This window comes from Hemicordylus capensis, chromosome 1 (genome assembly GCF_027244095.1).
Source record: "Hemicordylus capensis ecotype Gifberg chromosome 1, rHemCap1.1.pri, whole genome shotgun sequence".
NCBI lineage: Eukaryota > Metazoa > Chordata > Lepidosauria > Squamata > Cordylidae > Hemicordylus > Hemicordylus capensis.
Window position 1 is genome coordinate 149,104,113 of NC_069657.1, and position 11,817 is coordinate 149,115,929.

Sequence of the window (11,817 nt, forward strand, 5' to 3'; positions counted from 1 at the left end):
AGTAGTAATTTTTTTAAATATTTTTTTAATTCATGCTATACACCAATTTACACCAATTATATACCAATTATACACTCGTGTTATACACCAGTTTGTGCATGGCTTAGACTTTGAACAACCCTATTTGGGCAGCTTGTGATTATAACCAGGGGTGTAGCTATAACTGAACTGTGGGGGGGGGGGGTGTCCCTGGACCCCTGAGGGGATTGGGGAACAGCTGAGTGACAGCTCGTTCTTTGCTTTCCCACAAGATTTGATGTTGTAATGATTTGTAATTTTAAAATGTTTCTGAAACATTTTAGGGAGTGACACACTTAGGGAGTGTCTGAGAGTTGCACAAGGTGAGAGAAAGGCTGTGTTGAGAATGTTTTGTCCCCCTGCCCCCATGTCCTTACAGTTTTCTGCAGCAAAGACATTGATGGGAGGGAGAGAGGGAGGGAAAAGGTGGGAGGGTGGGGCCCATTTTTAACCTTGCTATGCCCCTGATTATAACCACTCAGCAGTGAGGAGCTCCAGACTTGTAATATATATGTGTAAGTTGTCAGGTACAATTTGATACATACTGTGTGGTACAAATTACCAGTTTCCTCTAGTATGTCCCTCTGGAAAGTTCCTGAAATGTAGAAACTTGAAGGAAAAATGCAGACACCTTCAAAGAAATTTGCCCAGTTTTCATGGCCTTTTGAGCCCCCTGTTTAATTCCCCCCCCTATACCTAAGTGCGCTCTCTCTCTCTCTCTCTCTCTCTCTCTCACACACACACACACACACACCACCTTCTAAGCCAGTGCATGAAGTGGACAGCAAACAGAATCAGTCAATTACTAGATAAATCAAAGGATCTCAAGTGGTAACCAAGCACGAAAAATGATAAGATATTTATGACTTGACATACATATGATTGGATTTTAAAAAGGAATACTTTTTCGAAATCAACTCCCCTCCCTGCTGCATGGAGCAATCCAGGCCGTGCTGGTTAGAGAGAGACAAGACATAGCCCTGTTCTTTGCGGCTTTATTCACGCCCAAGAGAGGGAGGTTACAGGATTTCACAGTTCTTGAGTGATCTGTTATCTCTGTATATGTGTGGGTATATATGCACGTACATACATACATACAGTACATATATGTGCATACATGCAATGCCATACATACACCATATAATGTGCCAATCAAGGATAACACTTCTTACATCCAACGAAGTGTGCTCTAGTGTATGAAAGCTACATAACCACAATAAATCAGCGGCTAGACTTTCAGGTGCCCCAAAATTCTTGGTCATTTTTCCGCTCACCTTAATAACCATAAAGAGGTTCTTTCTTCCCCATATGCCACTGAAGGTAGCAAGAGGTCACTCCTAGGACAATGTTGCTGCTTGGTGTGCACAGAGGCCCCCGCATTTACATAAGGCAGCAGCAACATGAACAAAATCAATCAGCAAGTGAGCCATCCCAGCAGAACAGGCTTAGGATGTTTACAAACGAAGGAGCAGCAGGTCTGAATGATTTGCTGCCCCATGGCAGTTCCCTCCCTGATTAATGAAGCTCCCGCACTCCCCACTGGAAAATGGACTGATCAAGGCTCTTTGTGAGGACCTGCTGCTCTCATCCCAGCTGTTCAGGCCATGGCTTTGCATTAGCTTTTAATCTGGCATTAGTGTGTATCTATCTGGTTCTAGCTGACACTCAGAGAAAGTATTGAATGGAGGCTGCTCTTCCCCATAGACAAGCGTCTGGAAGGGTTCCTGGAATATCCTGTCCAACAACAGAGCAGAAAAAAGAAGCAGCAGGCTGAAACTTGGCTCCTCCACTACAGCAAGATTGACTTGCCTTTTCTATGTTTGTTTGTTTTATTACATTCATATCCTGCTCTTCCTCCAAGGAGCCCAGAATGGTGTACATGGTTTATCTTCACAACAACCCTGTGAGATAGGTTAGAGATTGGCCCAGAGTCACCCAGTGAGTTTTGTGACTGAATGGGGATTTGAACTCAGGTCTCCCCAGTCCTAGTCCAACACTCATAAGAATAGCCCTGCTGGATCAGGCTCGTCCATCTAGTCCAGCATTCTATTGCACACAGTGGCCTACCAGATGCCTCTGGGAAGCCCACAGGCATGGGGTGAAGGCTTGCCCTCTCTCCTGCTGTTGCTCCCCTGCAAGTGGTATTTAGCGGCATCTTGCTTTTGAGGCTGGAGGTGGCTTGTAGCCACCATACTAAAGGGAAAGTATGTCGTCAAGTCGATTTCGACTCCTGGCGACCACAGAGCCCTGTGGTTTTTCTTTGGTAGAATATAGGAGGGCTTTACCATTGCCTCCTCCTGCGCAGTATGAGAGGATGCCTTGCAGCATCTTCCTGTATCGCTGCTGCCCAGTATAGTACCAGTGGAGATTTGAACTTTGCATTTCCCTGCTGTGCCACTTAAGCTGATAGTAGCCATTAATAGCCATTGATTCACCTATCCTCCATGACTTTGTCTAAGCCTCTTTTAAAGCCATCCAAGCTAGTGACCATCACTAGCTTGGATGACTCTAATCACTACAACACACTGGATATATAGATATATGTGTGTCAGTGTGGTGTAACTGACATATATATGGAACAATATATACCATTGATCCATTGTTGCAAAGTAAGGCCAAGTTCTGAGGAATTTGGAGTGTAGTGGTACACCTGGTTTGCAGGTAAGGGACTGCGTGACTCAGTTCTTCTTCACAGAGAACAAATGGAGTCAGTGTGGTGTAATGGTAGCATGTTGGACTAGGACTGGGGAGACGGAGTTCAAATACCTCTTCAGCCAGGAGAATCAGGGTGACTTTGGGCCTAACCTACTTCACAGGGTTGATGCGAGGAGAGACATGACCACACATCACTGTCTTTGAAGAAAGAGCAGGATATTAATATGGTAAATTACCATATTTACCCTATGGTAAATTAATACCAGGCTTTTAAATGAGATTAGTTTTTACTGCTGCTGCTGCTGCTCTGTGTTTTATGTATTATTGTTTTTTATATAATTTTTAAATAGAGATGATTTTTATATTTATATTAAAAGCTGTACTTTTTGTATTTTAATGGTGTGTTCTTTTAATTATATTGTAAACCACTTTGAGATTATTTTAATTAATTATTTAATGAAAAGCGGTATATAAATTAAACAATAAATAAACAAACATAAATGGATAAATGACTTGTAGATTGAGAAGTAGATGTCAAGGAGAAGGTTTTGAGCCGAGCCTTCTCCCTGATGTGCTAGTTGTCTTATATTCACTGATTTTGGGTGGTAGGGGGTATGGAGGAGGAGGAAACCCACATGAGTCTCCACCTGCTGTCTGAAGTGGCCCAATCAAGGAACAGGTTTTCCTCATTGTTTGCTGTTGGTGGGAACCAGACCTTCAAGCTAAAGTTATATAGGATTCAATTCCAAAGACAGCAAATATACACATTATGAGAAGCCTAATGCTTTCCCCTGGGAAGCCTTCCTGGCCCCTTTGGTTTAACATTTTAGGTAGTAGTAGCACTAGATGGGACAGGTGCCTATATTGTGCCTCTCTTCGTTCCCCAACTGGGACAATAGCAGCTTGGAGGACAATTTTAATATGGAAAATGGCTGCAGGAGAAGGATTAAATGGTCTCTTCCCCCTGTCTACAGGTTTTCCAGATGTTGGCCACTGTGTGGGGCAGGATGTGAGACTGGATGTTTTGGCCTGATCCAGCAAGACTTTTCTTATGTTCTTATTGATCTTATGTTCTCCCAGCACTGCAACTCCAGACATAACTGGAGTCCCTGCACCCGTTTTAAATGTGTAAAAGACTTAGGGAGATCCATAATCAAGTCTCCCATGTATCTCCCATGTAGCATCTGTAAGGTAAAGGTAAAGAGTGCCATCGAGTCGAAGTCGACTCCTGGCTACCACAGAGCCCTGTGGTTGTCTTTGGTAGAATACAGGAGGGGTTTACCATTGCCTTCTCCCATGCAGTATGAGATGATGCCTTTCAGCATCTTACTATATTGCTGCTGCCCAATATGTGTTTACCATAATCTGTATTTAGTGCCAAATACAGTATAGTGATCCTACAGATGGACCTCTCTCTCTCTCTCTCTCTCTCTCCCCTCCTCTCCTCTCCCCCCCCATATAAAAATTGACCATAAAGGGGGAAAATAAAATCTTGTGAGTATTTGAATATGAGTATTAGCATTCACGTAAACAAACATTTGTGCAAATCAAGGAGAATAACAAAAAAGCATGATGGAAGTTCTGATTCTACCTCCTGTTTCATTTTTAAAATCTTTCATCCCACTTAAGGGACTGAGATTGTTTTATTTTACCTTTTGATCATGACATGCTGAATTGCCATGCACTTTTGATATTCCCCCAGCTTTGTTTTTCTGGCAGCTTACAAGAACGACAACAACTTCTAGTAGAAGTAAAATGAGGAAGAACTCAGCAGTTCTGCCCCTCATGCTGCTAAATGCAAAGGGAACCCTTCTTGCTTCAGCTTCTGGCCAGCACAAGGATACACTCGAGGAGCTCAAGGCATTCTTTGGTAGACCTTGCAATGGGGTGTTGGATAAGTTTCTCTCTCAGTCTCGACTCTTTCTTCATTCTGACAAAAGTGAAATGCTTTTGTGGTGTCGGCAACTCATTTTTAACAAGGATCAAATGTAGAACTAAGTCAGGGTTCCAGTGCCAGCAGTATTTGCTCCATTTCCTCCCCTGCACACCAAATAAAAGGTTGCCTTTAACCCTTTCTTCTCCAAAGGGAACAACAAAGCTAGTTTGGGCAGAATTGCTCTTGCCTGTTTCCCTTTGGCTTGGCTCATACAAGGATGCAAGCAGCTAAGGGAAGACGTCTGGCAAAGCCTCTCTTGCTGTTCTCACTTGGGAAGGGAGGAGGTTCAAAGGCCTTTCCCCAGGCTGCAGCATAGTACATTATTACATGGATAAGGTGCAGAATGGTAGAGCAGGGATCTTCAGGATCAAAGGCACTGTTGGGGGGCAGAGGGAAAACCTTTGGAGCTTGATCAGGCCCTTTCCTAATGTACAGGTTCCTTCTTGTTCTCAGGAAACCAGGATTCTAATTCTATGCTCTATGGTTGATGTGCTCCAAAGCATGGGATGGGATGGAGCTCTTTGAGCTCTATAAACAATCACATTCAGAACTTTGCCTTTCTCACTCACTACTGATGCCCATATCTGTGTGAGGCATTTGGAGGCAGCAACTGACAGAGGACAGATGCATTTCAGAAATAGGGGAAAACAGCAGAGACAGCTGGAGAAATTGGCTCAGTCACTGGGATGGGATCAAGTAAACTACCAGAAAGTCATCGTTTCACCCTTCTTTCCATTCTTCAGATGTACTTTACCTAGAAGTTCTCAGGTGTATTTCTAATTTCTTGTACCCAAGCAGTATATATCTGCAGACAATCCATCTGCCTATTAAAATTCTGCCTGGTTCCATTTGCACAGCTGTTCTACTATATCTTAACTTGCTTGCTTCAGTTAAAGTCCATAGAGGATTTCATGTATGCACATGTAGCTCATGGTTGCTATGTTATATATTCTTAAGGTTATATATTCTTAAGGCTGCATAAACAATCCATCACATGTGTGTGTGTGTGTGTGTTGCCTGTGATAATACAAATATCATGATAATCCAGATGGCCTTGCATGGAAAATGGGAAAGCTTGCAAACATCCAGATACTGTGATACTACATAATTTTAATTCAGGTAAGCATGGCTGGTGAGCACACTTAATAAAAGCAGAGTAGATTCTGCAGTGGGGGTCCAAGCAGAATCATTTTGGATCAGGACTTGGAAAGGATGGAACTCACAGTTTTCAATCTGATTTCAGCAGCCTCATGACAAAATGTGGAAATCATATTGTTCCTTTGTTAACAAGGTGGAAGCTTGTGTGTAGTTAGTCTTTTTGTTAAAAAAAAAATCATAATCAAAATAAACTGCAACTTGGGGAAAGTTTGATGTTTTTATTTTTGTCTAGGACCCACTCCAAAACTTGGATTTCACTGGCCATTTAAATAACAAGGGGAAATGGCAAAACAATGTTGCCACTTAACCAATAGTGCAGGTGGGCACTTTCTAATCATCCCATTCTATAATGCCTCATCAAATGCCCCAAACCAGATGTAGTGGTTAGAGTGTTGGATTACCAGGGAGACTGGGGAGACTTGAGTTCGAATCCCCATTCAGTCATAAAATTCACTGGACTATGGGCCAGCCACTTATCTCTCAGCCTAACCTAGCTCACAGGGTTGTTGTGAGGATAAACATAGCCATGTTCACCGCTCTGGACTCCTTGGAGGAATCGCAGGATATAATTTTTAAAAAAGAAAGAAAGAAAGAAAGAAAAAGAAAAAGGTCATGGAAGCAGCAGGCACAGATCTCACCTTAACTCTGCTCTAGTGGAAACGCCGCTTTTTAATTCATTAAAAACATCGGTAATGTGATTAACCGTCCTCTTTAAAACATTCCTGCTTATTGAGCAATGGATTCCTTCTTGTAAAGGCCGCGCGCGGTGCAATTTCCTAATGGTGCAACTTCGTTGTCAGTATCTTGGGACCCGGTTGCAAATAACCGTATAAACAGAGCGGTGAAATCGGCAGGGGCGGTGAGAAAGGGTGACCCCGTGGGGGCACGAGCCATTTCCTTGTTAGTTTCTACAACTCTGGCGCCTTTTTCTAAACTCCGCCAATTGCTGGGCTTGTGGCTAACATGATGCAATTGGGCTGGCCTGCTTTTGTGCAGAGAATCAACATACGCCTCATCCAAGAAAGATTTCACTTTCTTAGCTTCGAAGGAGGCTCTCTGGAGGATTGGAAAACTGACGGGAGGAGGAGGAGGAGGAGGTGCAGAGGGTGGAGAGAAAAGGGAAGAGCCGGGAAGGGCCGGAAGCAGCCATCGCTGTCATCCCTTCTTCACGCTAATCCTTGGCACCGCTGATATTCCGCGTGGTGGCTGTCAAACAGTCGTTTTGCTCCTCCCTCTCTTGGGCGTGAATAAAGCCGCAAAGAACAGGGCTATGTCTTGTCTCTCTCTCTCTAACCTGCACGGCCTGGATTGCTCTTGCATTGGGATGGAATGATTAATCGCAGTCATTCTCTGGGGATGAGAAGGTTTCACCCAGGATTTAGCGTGCTTGTGGATCATACAAACCACACACACACATTTAAGGTGAGGAGGGTGAAGCAAGCAGAGTTTGTTTTTAGGACGGAGAACTCCTTCTGCCACGAAGCCTTTCAGGTTAAAATACAGGGGCGTGGATCTTTTTTCTTTTTAAAAAAATTACCTCCAAATCTGTATTAGAAAATACAGACCGGCGTTATATCATGTGCATTTTTAAACTGCTGGTTCCTTTCGTTTTGTTCCTGGTTAGATCATTCCGTGGGGGAACAAGAACAATCCAGAAGCAACTAAGGACAGCCCCCGCACACCACATCACTTTCTTTCCCACTGATCTCTGATTAAGTCAACAACAACAACACTTCTGAAACCAGATGTGCCAGCCAGATGTGCCCCAGAGACAAACCAACCACCTAACAAACAGCTGCGGAGACTGGGCTGGCATCGTTATTTATTTTGGGTCTTGATTCGCAGCCCTTCACCCCGCCTTGAAGAACCCCTTTCCGTCCTTTCTCTCCTGCCCCGAATTCAGCAGCTCGAGAGTAATGAGAAAACTCCCCTTCCACTCCCCACTGCAGCAGCAGCAGCAGCAGCAGCAGCGGCCAGTCGTAGTAGGGTGGGGACGGGGACCTCATTAGGGATTCCTTGCTCAAAATTGTGAATAAGGCATGCACCACATGGCCCAGGGAGTGCCTGCTTGCTGATTGGCTAGATTTTGCTGCAGTCTATTCCGAGCTGTCGTTTAGTGACTGAAACGTGCACCGCACTTGGCGGCTGGGCTGGGTCAAAGACGAACGAATAATAGAACAGAGCCTCTGCAGCACGGTAGCTATGATACCCATGTGGAGAGAGAGGGAGAGAGAGAGAGAGAGAGACGCACATACAGAGAGACTCTCTAGCGAGCCTCGAACAGGTATGCTCCACTCTTTAGTTAGGGACTGAGACAGGGAGCAGGCAGGGCAGGGAATAGGATTCGCGAAGGAAAGCATCTCTGGTTGCTGTGGTAACATCACCATGGTACCATTCCAGGCATCACGCTTTAATTGGGTGTCTCCTTGGCCCCTATCACTGAAATGCCTTGGTGCTGCCCCTCCTGGGTGCATATAAGGCAAACAGACTATGTGCTTCAGCTCTTTCACAAACCCCAAGGAGCCTGTGGCTGGGGCTAGTTAGCAGGAAGGATTGTTATAGATGTGTGTTTGTGTGAGCATTAAAGAGAGGAGCTCTGTATTCCTTTCTGACCCCTCCTGGGATGTCTGCTCTCTATAGGCAGTGGCTTCCACAGGTTGTATTGTTTCTTGTGTGTCTGCAGCCTTTTGGGAGACCAGGCTATATGCCCATCATGCTTGAGAAGGAGCCATCCGGTCTTACATGCCCCTCCAGTCTCTCTCCTCCTCCTCCATGGATATTTTAGCACACAAGCAATGTGAGAGAGCTTCCCCTTGTTCTCTTCTGGGTGTCAGCAGCACCACTCTGGCTCCAGCAGCTCAGAGCCTCAAAGGAGCTCAGGAGAGGCTTTTGTTTCCCAGCCTGGGGTTCCATAGCAGGGCTTGCCGTGAATAGTTGGTCGCAGAAGGAGAATTCAACTGTGGATATACTAGGTGTGTAGCTAGAAGCCCACAAAAGTAACCAGCTGGAAGTCTACACATCCAATTGCACGAACTCAAAAGGGTGTTGACTGAGGGTAGGAAAGAGTAGTGGATAAGATAAAGGTGACATGGGGAAGTTGCACCACAAAATGAAATAATAATAATAATAATAATAATAATAATAATAATTAATAAATTAATAAAGGAAGTCCTGGCTTACACATACCAGACCTGTAGCCAGCCGCAAAAAAAAAATAAAGAAAAAAAAATAAAAATAAATGGGGGGTGGATTGCAGAAGTCAGGGGAGGCAGGTTATAAAATGTTCAGTAAAAATAGTCAGTGAGGCTGGGAAGGAAAGAGAATTTTTTGGTGTGGCAAGTACACTCCATGCCACCAGCTGGCTATGGGTCTCTCTCTCTCTCTCTCTCTCTCTCTCTCTCTCTCTCTCTCTCTCTCTCTCTCACACACACACACACACACACACACACACGAGAGACACCTTCTGCTGAAGAGAGAACCTCAAGCCAGCTCAAAAATCTGTGGGTTTTATCATATATGTCCCCATCCAGGATTAGCAAAGCAAACCCATCATCTGTTTTATGGAAAATTCTGCTGCCAAACTTTCTGACTGTTGTTCCCCTCATCCTTGTCAATCCAGCCCTGCTACAGCCAAATGCAGATCTTGGCCCACGGCTGAATGGCTCCAGCACCCTTGGTGTTTGAAACTTGGGATCCTACTGGCCTGGACTGATTTAATCCAGTAACTGGACTCAGAGGTGCTCTTACCCCTGGACTTTGGGGCTGAAGTCCATGGCCTCCTCACCCCTGGGGGCCCTCAAATCCTCTTTAGTCTGTCCTGGGTGGTGTGGTTTGTGCCCTCAAGAACCTTCATGTAAAAATATGCTGCTTAATTGCAGCAGGGGAGCGCTCCAAAGGCCTTTAGGTCCAGGCTCCAAAATTACCTAGGTGCGCCTCTGAATGGAAGGTAGGATAGGAGGGTGGCAGGGACATATACTGGGACCCAGAGTTTAGCAAATGACATCACACCCTTAGAGATATACTCTACATATATATATAGAGATACTCAATAAATATGCACACATAGCATTTTAATCCCACTCTTCCTCCAAGAAGCTCAGAGTGGCATATACGGTTCTCCCCCCCACCCGCTGCCTTTTATTCTTAAAACTACCCTGTTGCTGGAATCCCCCTAGGCTTCCCCTTTGATAAGCTGCAAAGGGCAGAATTGACTGTCATTGGTGTCTTTGCATTGGATGAGATAACGATCCAGGAACAGGGAACTGTACAGAAGTAATTGATTGTCAGGTACGTCAGCAAGGCAGAGAAAGACTTGCATGGGGATGTACCATATCTGTGGCCCTAAATCTAAAAGCTGCTGTACTACAGCTCTGCATTGGGAGCCAGGGTTGCCAGCCAGGCCCTCTCTGCCCTCAGAAGATGGAGTGTGTAGCTACAGCCGACCTTCTGCTCTTTATGTCGTCCAGTCTTAACGTCTCGTGGCTCTTGTCAAATCACACCTTGTGCCTCAGTTTCTCCCTCAGTGGATCGAGGGGGAGACACAGCTCACCTTTCCAAGAAGTAGAAATCTCCAAGGGCTTATAAATGAGATTGGGCTACGTACCACCCTCAGTCAGTGTTCAGAAGTCACATGTGATCTCAAAACTCCGTACTCTGTTACACAGAAATTCAGCCAGTCTGGGAAATGCAGTGAGCCCCGGTATGGTTGGCTTCCCCTTTGTCCCTCTGCCTGTCTTCCATGTTATGTAGCCACAGAGAAGAGACTTTGGTTTACAGTGATCCCTTGCAACATTTCCCAGGGAATAAGCTGTGCAGAACAGCAATAAGTCTGGCTTGCAGGACTGTGAATTTGGGAGCATCTTTACCTGTCATACAGGATTTGATGCAGAATTTGTTTGCATCCCAACCAGAGGTGCACTTCAGGAATTTTGGTGCCTGGACCTAAAGACCTTTGGAGCCTGCCCCACCCCCTGGAACCCAACCCCCCACAAGTTAATAGTATATTATTGGGACCAGAGGTGCCCCTAGGTAATTTTGGAGCCTGGACCTAAAGGTTTTTGGATGCCCACCCTGCAAGGGAGTGTGGAGGCCCTGGACTCCGGCCCCGAAGTCCAGGGGTAAGAGCTCCTCTGATCTCAACCTCAGTGCCCTTCCCTTTCTTTCATGTTCCTAAAAGTCAAGAGGAGGAGCAGGAGCAGGAGCAGGAGAGCAGACTGAAGGCAAGTTCCTTCACTTACTGTAAGCACATTGCATCCTGGACAGCAAATGTTAAATCTCAGCAGTAAACTCCTCTTCACAGTGCAGAAGACAAGGTTCTCTGTCCCAGCTGAGATGTGCTGAACCAGATGATTGATCTGAGTCGCCAGCACCTCTATAGACTGATGGCTTACAAAAGCAGACAGCCGTTCAGGGAGGATTCCCCAGTGAATGCTGAACTTCCATTTGTGCACAGCTTGTTCCAGTACACATTACACTTTTTCCTATTGCTCCCCCTGTTCTCACAGATTCCTTTTCCCTGATCTTATGCACACTTCAAATGGTGCCATCCAGTGGATGCTTCTCCTTATGCCACTGCCTTCTAATGCCATTATGGAAGCCAGTTTAGGACTGGGAAGACTTGGGTTCAAAGGCCTGCTCAGCCATAAAGCTCACTGGATGACCTTGGGGCTATCACCATCTCTCAGTTTAATCTACTGGAAGTGACTGGCCCAGAGTCACCCAGTGTGTGTTCTCAGCCATACTCCCTTGTTCTCAGCCCTCCTCTTCCCTCTTCCCGCCTCCAGTGTTTTTTCTCTCTGGCCATCCACCCGGCCAGCCACTTTCTCCCCCACACCCTGGCCAGCTCTGCCGCTTTCTCTCACCGCCCCACCGGTCGCTGCCACCGCTTTCTCTTTCTCTCCACCCCCCCCCCAGCTGCTGCCACCACCACCACTGCTTTCTCTCCCCACTTGCCCATTCGCTGGCCTGTCCATTGGCCTTATGTTCCCTGCTGCTGTCACTTTCCTTTCCCTCTCCCCTCGCTTGTGAACTCTCATGAGAGCTGCCACGCA